The sequence below is a fragment of the Protopterus annectens genome, chromosome 3.part1 (assembly GCF_019279795.1).
Source record: "Protopterus annectens isolate FY-2018-M chromosome 3.part1, PAN1.0, whole genome shotgun sequence".
In the NCBI taxonomy this organism is placed as follows: Eukaryota; Metazoa; Chordata; order Ceratodontiformes; family Protopteridae; genus Protopterus; species Protopterus annectens.
This window is the reverse complement of record NC_056732.1, coordinates 970,584,137-970,602,507: the sequence shown is the minus strand read 5'-3', so window position 1 is coordinate 970,602,507 and position 18,371 is coordinate 970,584,137.

Genomic DNA, 18,371 nt, shown 5'->3' with positions numbered 1-18,371 from the left:
GGGGCATTGTACTCAATAATTGGCCTTATATGGGAGGAATACAGGGATATTATGACCTCCTTGACCCTGGAGGAGATACCCTTACTTATAAGGTGGATCATATAGAAAACATTCTGTACAATGGAAGCAACGTGGTAGTCAAAAGTCAGATTGCTCTCAACCAGGGTGCCCAAAGCCCTCATGACTCATTGCATGCCTGGGATGTTATTATTAATGTGATAATATATGGGGAAATCACTCTCTCCAAAGGGGATGATGATGCATTTTTTGGCATTCAGCTTGAGGCCATGTTTCTGGCACTAATCATTTGTTTGGGTGAGACCCTCTTGGAAGATGTTCACATCACTTGGAGAACTGATGACCGTGCCCAGCTTGCAGTCATCTGCAAATTTGGTCAGCCATAGCCCACTGGTTTTGGTCTGCACCTCAGACAAGTATATCCTGAATAAAAGAGGCCCCAAGACTGATCCTGGGGTATGCTGTTTGTTAAGGTTCTACTGCTTGAGGTGGCTTCCTCTATTTTGATTAGGTGGGTTCTCACAGTGATCCAATTTGCTTTCCATCTGGTAACATATGGATTGATGCCTAATTGAGAGAGTTTATCTATTATGCCTGATTGGGGAATAGTGTTGTAGGCATTGGCCAGGTCAAGGTAGGCGGTATGCCACCATCTTCCCCTCTTTCAAGGCTTTGGTGACTGTCTCAAAGAAGTCAACCAGATTTAACAGACATGACCTCCCCTTGACAAAACCAGACTTTATGGGGTGGAGTGTTTGGAGGCTGCCAATGTCCTTGTTAATGAGGTCCATGATAATCCATTTCATGGCCTTGCAGACCAGGCTAGGTAGGCTGATGTGTCTATAATTTCCCAGATTGGTGGGCTCTCAACATTTGCATAAAGGGGTGACAGTGTCTGTCCTCCACTTGGCAGGGACAAAGCTGGTACTCAGGCTTTGGTTGAATAGGGTGCCTAATGGTGCTGCCAGTTCATGCCTGAGTTCATGTAGGATGCAGCCTGGGATGTTATCAGGTCCCATGGAGGCTGTATTATTTGTCTTTGAGAGGGCAGTGATGACCTATTCCCTAGAGATAATGAGAGGGGGAAGGTACTGAGGATGTCCTGATTTAATGATGGGGGGAACAGGGGTGATGTTTTCACTGAATCTGTCAGCCAGTAGGTTGGCTATATCTATAGCATTTGTGTATGTGGTGTCCTTGACCACAAGTTCTGAACAGATCTGGGTGCTTCCTTTGAGATTGCAGACGTATGTGAAGAAGTTTCTTCTAACTATGTCTAGTAGCTATCATCAATGTGGACTCGAAGTTGGCTTGAGAGGATTTCACTAGTGCTCTTATTTGCTTGTTCAGGCTAAGGAGAGGTTGCTTCCAATTGGGGACCTGCTCCTTCTTGGTCCTGGACAAAAATGTTTTCCTTTTGTTATATAGTTTATTTACTGTAGATGTCCACCAGACAGGTTTACTAATCCATGTGGAGGATGATTTTATCCTGTTGGGAATTCCTGATTCCATGCATCTATATAAATACTTGTATAGTACTTTGGTGTAGATTTGGACATTGGTGCCAGTTCCTACAGGGGGGAGGTGGTCTGTGAAGCTGGTTATACCATCCCTCTGGAGGTTGTAATCAGCTATGGAGAAGTTTTTTTGCTTGACCCTAGCTAGAGGGGGGTCAGGGAAGATTGTGACTTTGAAAGTGACCATTTTATGGTCGGATCTTACCAGGGAGGATGATACTGTTGGGGTGCTGCAGTAGTTACTCATGTTGGTTAATACCAAATGCAAGATATTATCACCTCTTGTGGGGGTAACAACTAGCCATTCCAAGGCATTTTCACTGATAAAATCGAGGAATCCCTGGGCATTTGTGTTCTGGCAGGAGTAGTTTTTCCCAGGATCAGGGTAAAGAGTTAAATCTTGATATATTTGAAGAGGTCCAGATAGGTGGAGTGGGCATCTTGAGTCAAATTTGGGGGCCTGTAGCTATCTATGATTTGAATATGGTTCTTGTCAATGGTTAACTGCACCTGGACTCTCTCTTGTGCATCATACTGTTTACCCAGCCTGGAGGTGTGTGTGTCTTTAATATATATTGAAACTCCACCTCCTTTGGCTTTGCTGCCCACAGTTTGGGTCTGAATGTATGATAGCATGAGCAACCGGGTAAGGCTGGGGTACTCTCCGCAGTTTTAAACCAGGTGTCTGTGACTGTACAAATGTCTGCATCTTTGCATCTTGCAGGGTTAAGAATGCTTGCAATGAGTTCAGTTTCATGTTTAGACTCCCAGAGTTTAGCAGCAGGACCATTAGTTTGCATTTTGTTGAAAGTTTTATGTTGGTAATATCAACCTCATAACTTTTCCTAAACAAGGCACTATGGGGAGGCAAGGGCCTTTGCCAGAAGCCTGAAGCCCAAGTTAGACAGATGCAGGCCATTTCTAGGAAAGCATTGTGCTCTGTCAATCATATCTTCCCAGGCTGTCAGGTACCTGACCCCCCTGGAATGACACCAGAAACTAAGGCAATTTTTAAAGTCAATCATTTTCTGTTTCTATTGGGACATCACTCTGGGTGATGGTAGAATGCTGCTTAAGGCTGAGTATATACCTGCCTGGAACATATATCCAGTGAGTTCAATCATGTCTCTCTTCATATAGTCCAGGGAGGTACATCTCAGAGTCGTTCACACCAACACGGACTATGACAGAGTCATAACAGTATCTGTTGTTGAGAGACTTGAGTGCATGTATAATATAGTGGATTCTGGTACCTGACAAACAACTAACCGTGACTTTCTCCTAAAGTAGTTTTACAGTTTCCTAAATGTCTTCTTCAACCAGTCACCACAGCTATGATATTTGTGCTTGCTCTCTCTGGTCCAATAAAAGTAGCTTTATTCTCAGCAGAGTCACTTAACTGCTAGTGTGTTTGGGCATCCTGTTCATCAGTGAGTTGAAAAATGTTTGCAAATAAACCTTTTACTGCTAGTCCCTGGCCATCTAGATATAAGTTGGTCTCTGAAAAGCTATCTATCCAAGAGAGTGTTGTCATAAACAGACCATAAAAGACTAGGATCTAAACTGTCATAATTATTTTCATAAACAGTAATTACCCTATCCTTCTAACTGGTGTGGAAAAGACAAAAAATGTTTCCTACATAATCTACTGCAGGTTGTTTATACCACGTGATGTCACAACTTAATCTGTTATCTTGAATCATAATACCTGTGAGCAGGATGTAAATATAACACTGACAGATAGCATTCTTTCTTAAATGGTTTCCATGCTAATAGTTCCACTTGTCTCAAAAATGATTAAGGTTTGCACAGACACCTCTGATTCTTCAACAAGCCTAAACAGCTGCTTGGAGACAACTGCAGAAGATGGACTGAGGTAATTAAAAACATCTGGGCTGCTTGAGTACTTTCAGTTATTTGCTTTCTTTTGAATGACTGTAAGATGTTAGGAGACACAAGCTGGGATAGTCATTTTTATCCAACACATGTTCTTCCATAAAAGATACCAGCAATCTCTTTTGGTAGAAGAATAAAAAACAGCAGCAACATATTATTTAAAAACCTCAAATGTGACAGGTTATAAACACAAGAACCTTGTAGAAATGTTGTTTATATCCACTACAAAACACTTATATTTCTATGAGGTATGTACACCTTGTGATCAGTTCAGCCCACCCTTCCATTTCAGGACTGTTATTTATGAGGAAATACTTAATCAACTGCTGCAGGATCTGCTGGGGGTGATGGTGTATAATGCAAATTCCCTAAGATCCGTGCATGCTTCATTTGAATGCATGCAATGTTCTTTTACCTTTACCTCTACCTAAAGACTATACCAGTATCCTGAATGAAACAGTAGGAGTGCCGTCTGTAGCAGAAATTCATAACCCAGATCTACATTCTTAATGTAGGTCTTGCACTCTCCTGTTATGCAAAGCCAATATATTTAAAAAATATTGATAGCGATCAGCTTATTCATTATCTGGAAAAATGTTGCCTAATATCCAGTAATCACCCTGACTACTGTATAGGGTGCAGAACTGTGAATGCAATATTACTCACAGATCCAGTTTGGGAAAATATGTATAGCTGATATCTTACAGGAGCTACAGTCATTGCCTCTACTGAGACACATGCTTGTTAAATACCTGTGCTGTGCTTCAACAGTTACTGGTTTCCTAAACTACTTCTGTGGCTGCAAATGTTTGTCTAAGGTTATGGCAAATTTGTCTTTTGTCTGTTACTTTTCTCAGATGTTATCATCTCTCTTAACTAGAATCTTTTAGGTTTCCAACCAGTAAATGCATGCTGTTGACTTAGTAATAACCAGCATTATCAGTCCTCTGCTGATGTATGGATTTTTCCCCAAAAGATGTTTTACAGACTGGTTGACTCGTTCAAAACAGTGCACTTGTTATCTACAATATCAGAGCCAAGGTTAAGACAGCATGCTGTTTGATGCATTTGTTAAGACTCGTGTGATCAGAGTAGACTGCATTATTCGCGGTTCATGTTAGACTGTGCAAGCGTGGGCACAACACCAGATACGTGATCTAGTTTGATCCTTTATTTTGCTTTAGCTTATTTATCCCAAAACTTAAAGATTAGGAATAAGGATAAAGGTTTAAAATGCAGGATCTTGGCCATTGCTAACTTAGCAAAACGTATTAAAAATAAAATAAAGTTATCTTTCCAGAGGAAAAAAAAAACAATCAATCCATTTAAGGGTATAAGCAGATCTTTATTCAATGACAGGCAGGTTTTCTTGAATGATTCCAAATAATAATAGTATCATTTCAGGGGGAGATACCAACTCTACCTAGATGAAGAGCTGTACCTGGTGTCTCCATGTTTATGGGTTCATAGGTTCATAGGTGTATACTTGCTAATGACCACTAGGCCTCTTATAAGCCTTGCTGTGCAACCCAAATGTGACACACAATTTTGATTTTCATAGTTAGCTGGGCCATGATCTGAGATTCTGAACAGTTATTCATAAACCTAATCATTTACTTTGTCCAACAGTCTGTTGAGGCTGCAGGTTGGGATACCAGATCAGTCATTATGGATTTCATTGTCTGGTTTCATACATCCCAAAACTGGGACATTAAATCACTGCTCAGCTATACCAGTACATTATTATTTCTCACTTTTCTTACATTAGAAACTAAGGAATTCATTAAGACAAGAATCCTTATCCCACACGTATCACAATCTTTTTCTACATGTAATAGTTCTCCAGGCATGCCCTGCTGAATAAAATCAGTCTGTTCACACTAGTTTATAATAATGCATAATATGGGTGAATCATGGACAAATCTTGTTTAGTGTGAACTGTCCTGTTAAAAAAGAATATGCTGCTATAATGACTTTTATAATTTGTTTTGCAGGCTCCATTAAATTATCAATTTACTCTGGCTTCTTTGACCACAAACAGTGCACTTCATGGACTTTATTTTAACTCTGAGGAGGATATGAAATTTGCTGAACTGCTACCAACCTCAAACTTGTAGACAGAGATTGCTCATGAACTGGAGCTATCAGCTGGGAACACTCTTCACTTAGAACCCAAAAACACTAAACTATTACATTTACAATGGAAACCCAATTCTCTTTATAAATGGAAGGAAAGTTGACACTATTTTATTTGAACGCCAGATGTAACCTTCTGTCTCCATTTTGTGTGCGCGCATGTGTGTGTGTGTGTGTGTGTGTGTGTGTGTGTGTGTGTGTGTGTGTGTGTGTGTGTGTGTGTGTGTGCGCAACAGTGTGCATAATGTCAGCTTAGGAGTTACACAGGTATCTCCATATAGCTACTGCATCCCCTAGGTTAGCTTCTCCCCAGTAAGTTAAGATTTACATGCTAGCACATCAACCTCTTTTTTTATATTTATATCACAGTCAATTTCAGACCACCTAAGATAAAATCAGAGATCATTTCTTTCAATTCACATCCACCATTTCAGCCTCCAAACAATCCATGCAATGAAAGCAACTGCATTCACATTCCTTTTGAGAGCTCAACCCAATCATCCATAAGCAATTCATTACAGATTACACATCATCCACATTCCTTTTTCCTGACACTGGCATTAAATGCACCACCCTCTCAGCTGAGCAAAACCTACTCTTGTATATGTTTTTGCCCTCTAGTTTCTTCTGATTTATGTACATTATGCATCCCAACTCCCACTCCATCCATCAGCCTTCAGACGATGCTTATTTCCTGTGCAGCCAGCATCATGTAATTTTAATGAATCACAGTCTGCTTTCAACTCTCTAAACCCTCCTATTACACACATTTCTAGTGGCTTGCAATTTATTTATTGAATCTCCCTCTCATAATATTGTAGACTAGGTATTTTCCCAGACCACTAGCTGCCACTGGCATTCTTAATGATCCCAAAGAGATGCAATTCTCATGCATTTCATATCTGATGTCTAAATTTCTACCCAGATTACCTGGAAATGCCCAAAATTCTCTCACCATGTCACTTACCAAACGTGTATGCAAATAATCCAGCCGTACTGGTCATATCCCCAGCAAACACCATGACTCGCCATCCTCAACTGGAAAATACATTTCAGTGCAATGCATCAGTGATGAACCATCTTCATATACAAGTTCTAACCAGGGTCTAATAAAGGCCAACACCAGCCAGAGAAACTTCCTTTGAAAATAATTCCTTTCCAATATAGGTTACTCCTTAGACCAACTATCATAAAACAAAAGGCTTATCTAGTAATATGGCCTTCTCCTTTTCACCCACTTCCTTGTATGTAATCTCTGGCCTGTGTTTACCTAAAATTTTTCCCCATGTTAGCCTGATATCTGAATGCCCTTCATTTCACATATGTGTACCTATGCATGAAATCTTTTTAAACTCTTATGCCTCATCATTCTCAATCTTTGGTACTACAACCATCCCTCTACTTGAAATCTCAGGTGTCTTCTTAGTTTTTTCAAATCTTAATGAATCTTCCAGTTTGCCTTTCTTATGCAGGATCTAGTGTCATATATCCCTCTGCCCCACTGTTTAAACAGCTTAAGCAAATTGTTCTCACTCTTTCACTTTCTGCCCAACTTTATCAGATCTAGTAACTACAGAATACAGAAAGTGAATTTAGACATTGGTAAATCTCAACTTGATTCCAGGTGTTGGGTGTGAGAGCAAAACAGTGAAAACAAAAATATCTTGAAATTATTATATCCTGCAAGAATTGTGCATTTGATTAAACAGAAACTAATAAATTACAATAGCCCAGGGTAACTACTCCTGCTAAGGCCTTGAGGAACCGGATGGAATTATTCAACATAAAAGACATATACCAAGTAAAAGAGATAGACTGCTAAGCCCACTCACATTTTTCTTATTCTTTTGGAACACAGGCGAGACTACAAAAAAATCCTAATTTCAAATAATATGATATCAAAGACAAAAGTTTTCAAACTATGCCTTATCCCCTTTTCTATTCATACTGCTCTAATATCAGTTTATTTTAATAGTCTTGCAATGATTGTCAGACTTCTTGACTATATTTTTACACAAACAGATTTCAAAAGATGGTTTACCAGTAAAATACCTGATTTTATGAAGTTTAATTATAATGATGATATAATAAGCAAAATAATGATATGGGATTCCTTTAAAGTTGTTTATATACCAGAAAATATGTGCATGATGTAAGAAGAAAAATGAATCCTGGATTAAGGAATTGTTGGACATTCAAAACAATCCCCAATCTGTAATGTCTAAATTTCAAAAATTACATAAAACCCCTCTTACCAAATACATTCATTAGATAAGGAAGACTGGGTAATTTTCTTCCATAAAACCCTATTCACTCTTGAGAGATCAGCAGTTTCATAATATTCAAGGACACCCAATGGGAAACATAACTTAAAATATCAAAAGTCTGTACTAGAAGGAGTCAACTAGAAGGAGCTAGAAGCACAAAAGATCAACAATTAAAAACAGAAATAGATGAGATTGCTGAATAATTCTAAATCACTGCTTGATAATTGAATGGAATAATTGCCTGACCTTTAACAATTTGTTGATCAATGATGTGTTTGACAAAATAAACACTGGAAAAATATCAAGAAAAGTAAAAGATAGACTCATTTAAGAGATAAGTTTAAAAGAAGCCAGAAAAGTCAAACTTACTCAAGAGCAGTGAAGCTCCTTTAATACATAGAATTATCCCATAAATGTTTAAATTGTTAACTCGGAAAGTTGTTTGATTTTTTTCCATAGGGTCCTGGTGGATATTCAGTCAAATTTGCTGCACCAGCATCTTGGAGATTCTTATTAATCATCCCAGTTTTAAAGGAAAATAATAATGCCATGTTTTGCTCTGCATATTGAGCAACTTGATTCTTAAATATAGGTTATAAAATATTTAGGTACATATTCACAGAAAGACTGACACCTCAAATTTCAGATATAATTAATAATCAAAATGGCTTTATATTTTAAAAGACATAGGTGCAGATTCAAGAAAGCATACATGGTGTGCTCAGATCATGTGTGCATTGTGGAGTGATGTCCACATGATAGAGCACCATTTTGTATTCATTAAGCAGCTGTACATACAGTGTAGAGCTGCACAAGCATGGTAAACATTGTGGTAGGCTAATTACAGCATAGGCAGCTGAATTGTATGACAATCAACCAATCTAAGATGGAGGAGCTATTCAACAAGCTATAAAGCAATCATGTACACTCAGTGCAGGTTTTGCCTGCAAATTCCAAAACCTGTTGAAATACAACTACAGTTGCTCCACAAAGAAAAAATGCTAGGGGCTGCTGTTGCTCTTATTCATGTGTATGTGCAACAGGCCCAAGTCTATATCGCTGCTGCTGCTGCTAATAGACCACAGCCAAGAAGGAGAAAGGCGTTTAGACTCTGTTTAACAGTTCATGGTCTGCATGAGGTATACATTTCAGAGTGCTATAGGGTGGATAGAGACATACTACAGGAATTCTGCAACCTCTGTCATCCTCAGCTGGTAGCAAGGGAAAATCAAGGGGAATCAATACCGGTGAGGAATAAGGTATGTGTAACACTTAGAATATTATCTACATGAACCTTCCAGGGACCAACAGTGAACATTCTGGGGGTGTCACAGGCATCAGCATCCAGGATCCTACAGCAAGGGAAAATCAAGGGGAATCAATACCGGTGAGGAATAAGGTATGTGTAGCACTTAGAATATTATCTACATGAACCTTCCAGGGACCAACAGTGAACATTCTGGGGGTGTCACAGGCATAAGCATCCAGGATCCTACAGCAATTCCTGAATGCTATGCTACAACATGCTAGTGACTACATACATTTCCCCTGTGCACCTGATGTCAGAGGCACAACTATGCTGGAGTTTCTACCCTGTAGCACATTACCATGAAGTATTGGGTGCCATAGACTGCAAGCACATTGAAATCAAAGCACCACCTGGGGAACAGGAAAGGTTGTATATAAACAGAAAGGGTTTATATTTCATTAACTGCCAGATCATGTGTAATGTTAAACAAATCATCCTGAATGTGTGTGCTGGCAATCCAGGCAGTTACCACAACATACATATCTGACACAACACTCACTTGTATCAGATGTATTCTACGGGGATATAACAGGATCATTTACTGGGGGATGCACTTGAACCATGGCTGATGACACTGATCAGAAATCCACACACACCAGCTGAAAAATGCTATAATGAGACACATGCTCTACAAGAAATATTATAGAGCACGTGCTTGGGTTGCTGAAGTCATGGTTCCAGTACTGAGATACATCTGGGGGCCCTACAGTTTAATTCCTGTGCATTGGCTGTAATTTTCACCAAGTATGAAATCCTTCACAATATTTTTCTGAGAAAACAGCTTCAGGAGTGCCTTCTGTATGGAGTCTCCATGTCCTCCCTGTGTTTGTGTGGGTTTTCTCTGGTTACTCTGGTTTCATCTTAATTTCCAAAGGCATGTGTCTGGAGTTATTTCTCCCTGGGCCTCTGTTGAAAATAGGCTCTGTCCTAGTTGGAATTTTCCTGCTCAACAAATGTTAAATAATGTATGTAATATATATATATATATATATATATATATATATATATATATATATATGACCAAAAAATGCACCCAAACAAACAGGAAACAGCAGAAGTAATGTCCCAAACAGAAAATGATAATGGATACCAGGTTTACCAGGTCGCCAGATCGTGTAGCAAACAAATCCAAAGTGTGTAATGTCCCCAAGTCAAACGTAGCAACTAATGCCAGCTATAGAACCAAGCCGTGAGGCAAAAGCAGTGCTCAATGTCCAGCAATGAATTTACAACTTCAGCTAGTAGACAATGAATGACGGTTCACTTATAAAAATACCTTTTTATTTATGCGTAGCGCTTTCGCAACATTCAAGTCGCTTCCTCAGACGTTAAAATGTTATTTAAAATGCATCACTCACATTTATAGAGAGCATCATTTCCTGTGTTACAACATCACATCCTACGATGTCATATCCTGCTCAGGCAATTACTACATCCTGTTCCATGGATGTCTCTACATACCCTTTAAGTTAGCACAGTCTAAGTCAGGTTATACATTATACTTTAAAATATCACAGTACAATTTTGCGCTTATAATGTGCCAACTGATTAAGTTCATGATTAAACACGATCTATTATACAGACACAGAATATAGAATATATACATAAAAATAAAAATAAAAATAAAAATAAAGTGAGAATAATGAATATATAAGCTACAAATTGTATATATACTGTGATATTTTAAAGTATAATGTATAACCTGACTTAGACTGTGCTAACTTAAAGGGTATGTAGAGACATCCATGGGAACAGGATGTAGTAATTGCCTTGGAGCAGGATATGACATCGTAGGATGTGATGTTGTAACACAGGAAATGATGCTCTCTATAAATGTGAGTGATGCATTTTAAATAACATTTTAACGTCTGAGGAAGCGACTTGAATGTCGCGAAAGCGCTTACGTACAAATAAAAAGGTATTTTTTATAAGTGAACCGTCATTCATTGTCTACTAGCGTTGAAGTTGTAAATTCATTGCTGGACATTGAGCACTGCTTTTGCCTCACGGCTTGGTTCTATAGCTGGCATTAGTTGCTACGTTTGACTTGGGGACATTACGCACTTTGGATTTGTTTGCTACACGATCTGGCGACCTGGTAAACCTGGTATCCATATATATATATATATATATATATATACATAATAAACAACATTACAAAATAAATGTTAGTACACATGAAACATTTTTACACAAGTATGGATTTGAACTGTCACAATGAGCCTGAAAAACACACAGTAAGGGTGTCTTATACCTTTTTGCCACAGAAACAGTTTTGTAGCAGGAATGAAAAGCGTTGTGCATACAAGCAAGTCCCCTGCAAAACACCATTCAGTGATTCACAGAACAATGTGATTGTAAAAGCCTTTCATCAACATAGTGCCTTTCTGCTTCAGAGAGGACATGGGGATATGTCTGGAATAATGCAAATTTGGAACCAGATAGTGAATGACATCAATTTTGTTGAGGGATGCAGCAGGACATATAATCAGGTACCACTGACATGATTTTATCGGTGCAGAGGAGACCAGCTGTAGTGGCCCATGGACAGCTGGCTACTGGGTGAGGCCTGCTACAGAACCACCACTGACACCAAATCAAGAGTTCCTTTCCACTGTCAGGGATCCATAGAGCTCAGTGGAAAGTGCACAACATCATGTCAGTGATGAAGGTTCTAGTGTTTCAGGGATGAGAAGTATGTCCCAAGAGAAGCTTCCAAGTAGGCTTACATATGTTAATCTTTAAAGATTTCTTGTATAGTAAAATGTTGACAGTGATAGTTAAGTTGGTTTAATATTTTTTTGAGGGAGGGACCTATTTATAGACTGATACAGTTAACAACACATTCTGGTTCATTACACATGGGCTTGGGGTGAGCGTGTCATCCTAGGTTCATTTAAATATAGAAGTTATGTTCTTACCATAACGTTCCATGTTAGTTGTCTTCTTCTCGCCTTCTTCTTGCTGGATGGGTTCGGAGCCGACCTCGGCTCCGACTCGGCCACTCTAAAAGCTCGAGAGTTGGTTCCACCGGCTCGAGGCTCCCCTTATATTCCACAATGCTAGGCGTGAGTTGCCTCAGATCTCGTTTGTAAGCTAGGCCCAGCTTATAATAGTAACAGAATAACTATAAACAAAGTCCACCTCTATAAACCAGGGAGAAGAGAAGGGTGACCTACATCCTGATCCAGGAAAATATGCACAGCAGCATATACCTAAAATAAAGAGGTGGTAGAAAGAGAGGTCACAATCAAAACTCCTCTAGGTCTGTCCAGGCCAGGGGGAAGGAGGGTGGGATGCAAGAAGAAGGTGAGAAGAAGACAACTAACATGGAACGTTATGGTAAGAACATAACTTCTATATGTTAAGTTGTCTATCTCGCCTTCATTCTTGCTGGATGGGACCACGTCCCTAGCACCTTGTCCCGGTTGGCCTAACGGAACAGACTCTTGAGAACAGTGGAACCAAAGTTAGCTCTATGCCTAGAAGCTAAATCCAACTTATAATAAGAAATGAAAGTGTGAGGAGTAGCCCAAGTAGCCGCTGCACAAATGGTGTCAATAGGCAGTCTGTCTTGGAAGGCTATAGAAGTAGCCAAAGCTCTGGTAGAATGGGCTTTAGGTTTGCTAGGCAGCTTTTGGTGTCTAATTTCATAAACAAGGGAAATCAGAGATGTTAGCCATCTAGATAATGATACCTTTGAAACTGAAAGTCCCTTTCTGCCTTCTGCATAAGAGACAAACAGCTGGTCAGATTTTCTGAATTGTTTGGTTCTATCCAAATAGTACCTTAACTGACGATGAACATCTAGCCAATGCAATTTTGTTCAGACCTGTTAGAATATTCTGGAAAAACACAGGGAGGTCAATGCTTTGATTTAGGTTAGACGAGGCTATCTTAGGTAAAAAGACGGGTTGGTTCAGAAGATACCCTGTCCTTATGGAACAACAGATAAGGAGGTCGACAGCTGAGTGCATGAAGTTCTGAAACTCTTCTAGCTGAAGTAATAGCTGCCAGAAAGAGTGTCTTCCATGATAGCAATTTTAAAGAACAGGAGGCTGCAGGTTCGAAAGGGGAAAGAATCAAAGAACTAAGAACTAAATTTAGGTCCCAAGGAGGAGGAGGATTTCTTATAGGAGGTCTGAGTAGAAAAACTCCCTTCAAAAAGGCTTTGCAAAGCTTGTGGGACATTATGGCAGACTCTGAAATGCCCACATGAAAGTTAGAAATAGCTGCCAATTGAACTTTAAGAGTAGAAGGAGATGAACCTGCATGGAAGAGTTCAGCTAGAAAATCAAGGACTATTTGGATGGAAGCAGTGAAAGGATCTATGTCCCTTCCTTGAGCCCAATAGGCGAAACGTTTCCACTTACTCAAATAAATCTTTCGAGTGGAAGATTTATGGGAAGCTATCAAAATATCTCGAACAGAGTGAGATATTTGAGGAAGCCTGGCTAAGGTTGGAATTGGAGGAACCAAGCAGTGAGGTTCAGAGAGGGAAGGGAGCGATGAAACTGACCCGACTGATGGATCAAAAGATCTGGAACTAGGTCCAGATGAAAAGGTCGCTCCAACAGAAAATGATGTAGAAAGGGGAACCAAACCTGTCGAGGCCAGTAAGGAGCAATGAGGATCAACGAGGCCTTCTGAGCGATAGCTTTCTGTATCACTTGAGAGATTAGTGGGAAGGGAGGAAATGCATACAGAAGTCCCCAGGGCCAAACTTGGACTAGAGCGTCTCTGCTGGGCTGGCCTGGTAAAGGGAATAGGGTGAAATAATCTCTGCACTTGCTGTTTTGGGGAGTAGCAAAAAGGTCGCAGCAAGGCTGACCCCACTTGAGAAAATTTCTCTCACAACAGAGTCTTTCAGAGACCACTCGTGAGGCATGAGGATAGCTCTGCTCAACTTGTCCGCGATTTGATTGGACTTCCCGGGGATGTGCGTTGCTATCAGAAACCGCTGAGAAGAAATCGCCCATTGCCACAGTCTGAGTGCTTCTCGACACAGGGGGTAGGACCTGGTTCCGCCTTGTTTGTTGATATACCACACTACAGACATATTGTCCGTCTGGATTACTATCGTTCCCAAGGGAAGAGAGTCTTGAAGGGCTTGCAACGCTAAAAGCACTGCTCTCATCTCTAGAACATTTATGTGCAAGTGGCATTCGTCTGGTTGCCATGTGCCCTGGACAGTTCTGCCCTGATAATGCCCCCACCCGATCAGGGAGGCGTCCGTTGTCAGAGTAGCAACCGGAGGAAGGAACAAAGGGTCTTCCCAATAAGAGCTGAGGGGAAGACATCCACCACAGAAGATGATTTCTGCATGTTTGCGTAATCATAATGGTGTGGGACATCGGAAGTTGCTGGTATGACCATTGCGTGAAGAGCATCCATTGAAGGATTCTCATGTGGAATCTGGCTAATGGAAGCAGAGGTATGGCAGCCGCCATAATCCCCAACACTTTCAGAACTAACCTGGCTTTGATTCTGTTGCTGCTGAAGAGGAGCGAGACCAGTTTGTGTACGTCTGTTATTCTCTGATCTGTTAGTCTCGCAGACATGTTGACTGTGTCTAGATTTGCGCCTATGAAGGTAATAGTACGACAAGGCGACAAAACAGACTTTTCGCAATTTATTGAAATGCCTAAATTTTGACAAATGCAAAAGGTGTAGTCCCTGGCCATTAGAAGAAGATGCTTGGTGGGAGCTGTGAGGAGCCAGTCGTCCAAATATGGAAACACCTGGAATCCTTGACGTCTCAGGTGAGAAGCTACCACTGCCATGCATTTGGTAAACACCCAGGGGGCAGTGGTGAGACCAAAGGGCAGGGCCTTGAATTGAAAATGACTGGTTCCCAGCCTGAAGCGGAGGAATCTTCTGGAGCGTCTGTTCATTTTTATGTGATAGTACGCATCCTGAAGGTCTATAGAGCACATCCAGTTTCCCTTTCCCAATAGGGGAAGGATGGACTGCAGCGTGACCATCCGAAATCTTGTTTTCTTGACTGACTTGTTCAAGATACTGAGATCCAAAATTGGTCTCCAGTCCCCTGTTTTCTTTGGAACTAAAAAGAACCTGGAGTAGATTCCGGATCCTTGCTGGTCTGCTGGAACTGGCTGAATTGCTCTTTTGCAAGCAGCTTTGAAATTTCCAAAGCTGCAAGATCCCTTTGAGCGGGTGGAACATCTGGAAGGGATTTTTTTGATTGGTTTGGAATGCGAACAATGGGAATGGAATAGCCTTCGGAAATGATGGACTGTACCCATTTGTCTTGAGTCAGGGATAGCCAGGCTTCTGGGTACAGTGACAATCTTCCCCCGACTGCCTCCGAAGGTGGGCAGTCGGGCAACACCTCAGGGATGCTGAAAGGGCTTATCAGAGAAGGCTTCTCGATTGCCCTGGTTCTGCGGACCCCCCCCTGCCTCTAGGGCGATGTCTACCATTGTTGTTCCCCCCTCTGCCTCTGGCGGGGAACCGACTCTGTGCATCAGGCGAAGTCCCTTGAGATTGTTTGCGGAACCACATTTTTCCACTTTTCTGGCCTTTGGGGTAAGGCCTAGAAGGAGTAGAAAAACGGACTCTGACGGCAGAAAGAGTCTTGCCATCCGTCTCGCACCTAGTCAAGGTTTCTTTCACTTGAGGACCAAAAAGAGATGATCCATCAAATGGGGAATTAGTGAATGACGTTTTAAAGGGGTCCGCAAAGTTGCATAGCCGCATCCAGGCATGCCTGCGTAAGGCCACACCGGTCCCTGCGGCCCTGCTCGCTCCATCAGCCGCATAAGAAAGGAGGCGCATGGAGGAGTTAGCTATGGAGTTCAGGGTAGCCAGCTGAGTGTTCATCTTGTCTTGAAAACCCGCAGCCGTAGGATCCTTCAACATGTCACTCGCTTCTTTGATCAAGTCTCTTTGAAGACGAGTAAAATGGCATAGGTAGTTCAGCGAACGATAGCAAAGGTCGCTGACGAGAACATCCGCTTCCGCACCTGTCCATAGACCTAGATTCTTTGTTAGGGGATGAACAGGCACTGAAGGATCAGCTAGTTCCTTCTTGGTGGCAGCAGCTACCACCATAGCATCCACAGAAACACCTTTTGTGAGAAATTGCTTGTCAGTTGGTGCTGTTATAAATTTGGAAGGTCTCCTGGGGTAGGGTCCCGTGAATCAGGAGCCGGCCAGGCCTTCTTTGCAACCACCTGCATGAGGGGACCAAAGGGGGGGGTCACCCAGGAGGTGGAAGGGCGAGAGCCAAACGCCTCAAGATACACAGATTCATCCTCCGAAGGGTTAAGGGCTGGCCAATTTCTGTTTCAGGATCTCTAGAATGTCTGCGAAAGAGACATCTTCAGAAGGGGAACGTGGGGAACCCTCGGAATCCTCTAAATCTGTGTCAGAGGTGACAGACTCAGGTGAGTCTATGTGCTTCCTCTTACACTTTCTCTTCCTAGGGGGCTCCCCTGCCAATTCAGGGGAGGCCTCGGAAGAGGATGAGATCCCCACAGGGGATTCTTGAGGAGCTGGCTCTCTGCGGTCTGGGATGAGGGAGTGAGTCGACATAACCAAAGGCACCGAAGAGGGATCGGCGGACGGAGCCGACTGTGGAGTCGAACAAGGTTCCAACACACTCCGCATGACCTCGAACACACCCCTGTCTGGCAGAGCCAGAGGTCCCCGCTCCGAGAAGCTGAGAACCTCCCTCGGCACCAACAGAGATGGCTCTGAGGCCGATGTCGGAGCCGAACTCACCAGCACTGAAGCACCGAGAGGGAGTGGGGGGTCGGACAAGGGTCGGATGCCACTCACCCCCTCGGAGCCGACGAGGGAAGCCCGGCGCCGAGATTCTTCAAAAGAAGAAATCGGAGCCGACGGAGCCGAAGACAATTGTATCGGCTCCGACGCTACCACAGTCTCGGTCCCGAGACGCCCCGGCTCCGAGCTCAAAGGAGTCGGAGGAGGAATATTTATAGGAACAAGTTGAGGCATCGACTGATGAGTCGGACTCTGGAGCATTTGGGCCAGTGCCTCGGACTTCAAAAGTCTACTCACTACCCTCTGGAGGTCGTGATCTGAGAGCCTCGATGACCTGGAGGAGTGAGATCTGTGGCTCCGTTCAGACAGCAGGGGAGACGCTGGAGCCGAATGAACGGAGCCAAGGGATGGTGACCTCGATCTCTTTCTAGATGTCAGCTCCGATGGTCTGATCGGAGCCGACCCAGGAATCTCTAATGCCTCGGCTCCGGCCAGAGCCGAGGGAACCACAGATACTGCAGTCAAAGACTCATCGGCTCCAGCCGGAGCAGATGAAGCAGTAGGCTTCGAAGCCTTAGGCCTCGACTCTGAAGCTGGAGCCGAGGTCTTGGAAGCCTTAGAAGGTTTCCCCGATGACACAGAAAGGGAACCTTCAGGCTTAATCAAACCCCTTAAAATGAGTTTGTTTTTTCTCTCCTGCAGGACTCTAGGGCTGAAGCCATGGCATACAGCACAAGAGTCCTGCAGGTGTAAAGGTCCCAGGCAATACACACAAGAAGTGTGACCGTCTGTCAGAGACATTTTCTGACAGCACAAGTCACACTTCTTGAAGCCTGAGACCTTTGAATCCTTGGACATACTCAAGGAACCGAAGTGTAATCACACACAGAAAACACACATACACAGATTACACTGATAGGGGTTTAAAAGGAATTATTTAAACTAAAGGGTAAGTTAAGTTAAAACTCCCTAATCAAACACATACACACCCTAAGGAAGGGAAGGAAGGGCCCGAAGGCCTTTGGGAAAGAACTATAAGTTCTTTAGAAAAAAGGGGGCTGGATAAAAAGAAGAAGGGATAATATCCACTACACTAAGGGGAAAGAAAAATACACTAAGCTAGCTTAAGTCTAAAGAATTTAAACTAGTCTAACTTTCACTAACCTGGAGCTGGTAGAAAACACACCTCGATCGCTGTAGCGGCAAACGAGATCTGAGGTAACTCATGCCTAGCATTGTGGGATATAAGGGGAGCCTCGAGCCGGTGGAACCAACTCTCGAGCTTTTAGAGTGGCCGAGTCGGAGCCGAGGTCGGCTCCGAACCCATCCAGCAAGAATGAAGGCGAGATAGACAACTTAACATGTATTGTTAATAGACATATAAAAGCAAAAAATGCCCCCCCCCCCCCGGTGTTATTGTGATGATGGTGTCCTTACATTTTGCTTAACTTCTTTCAGGATTAGCCTCCCTAGGAAGTG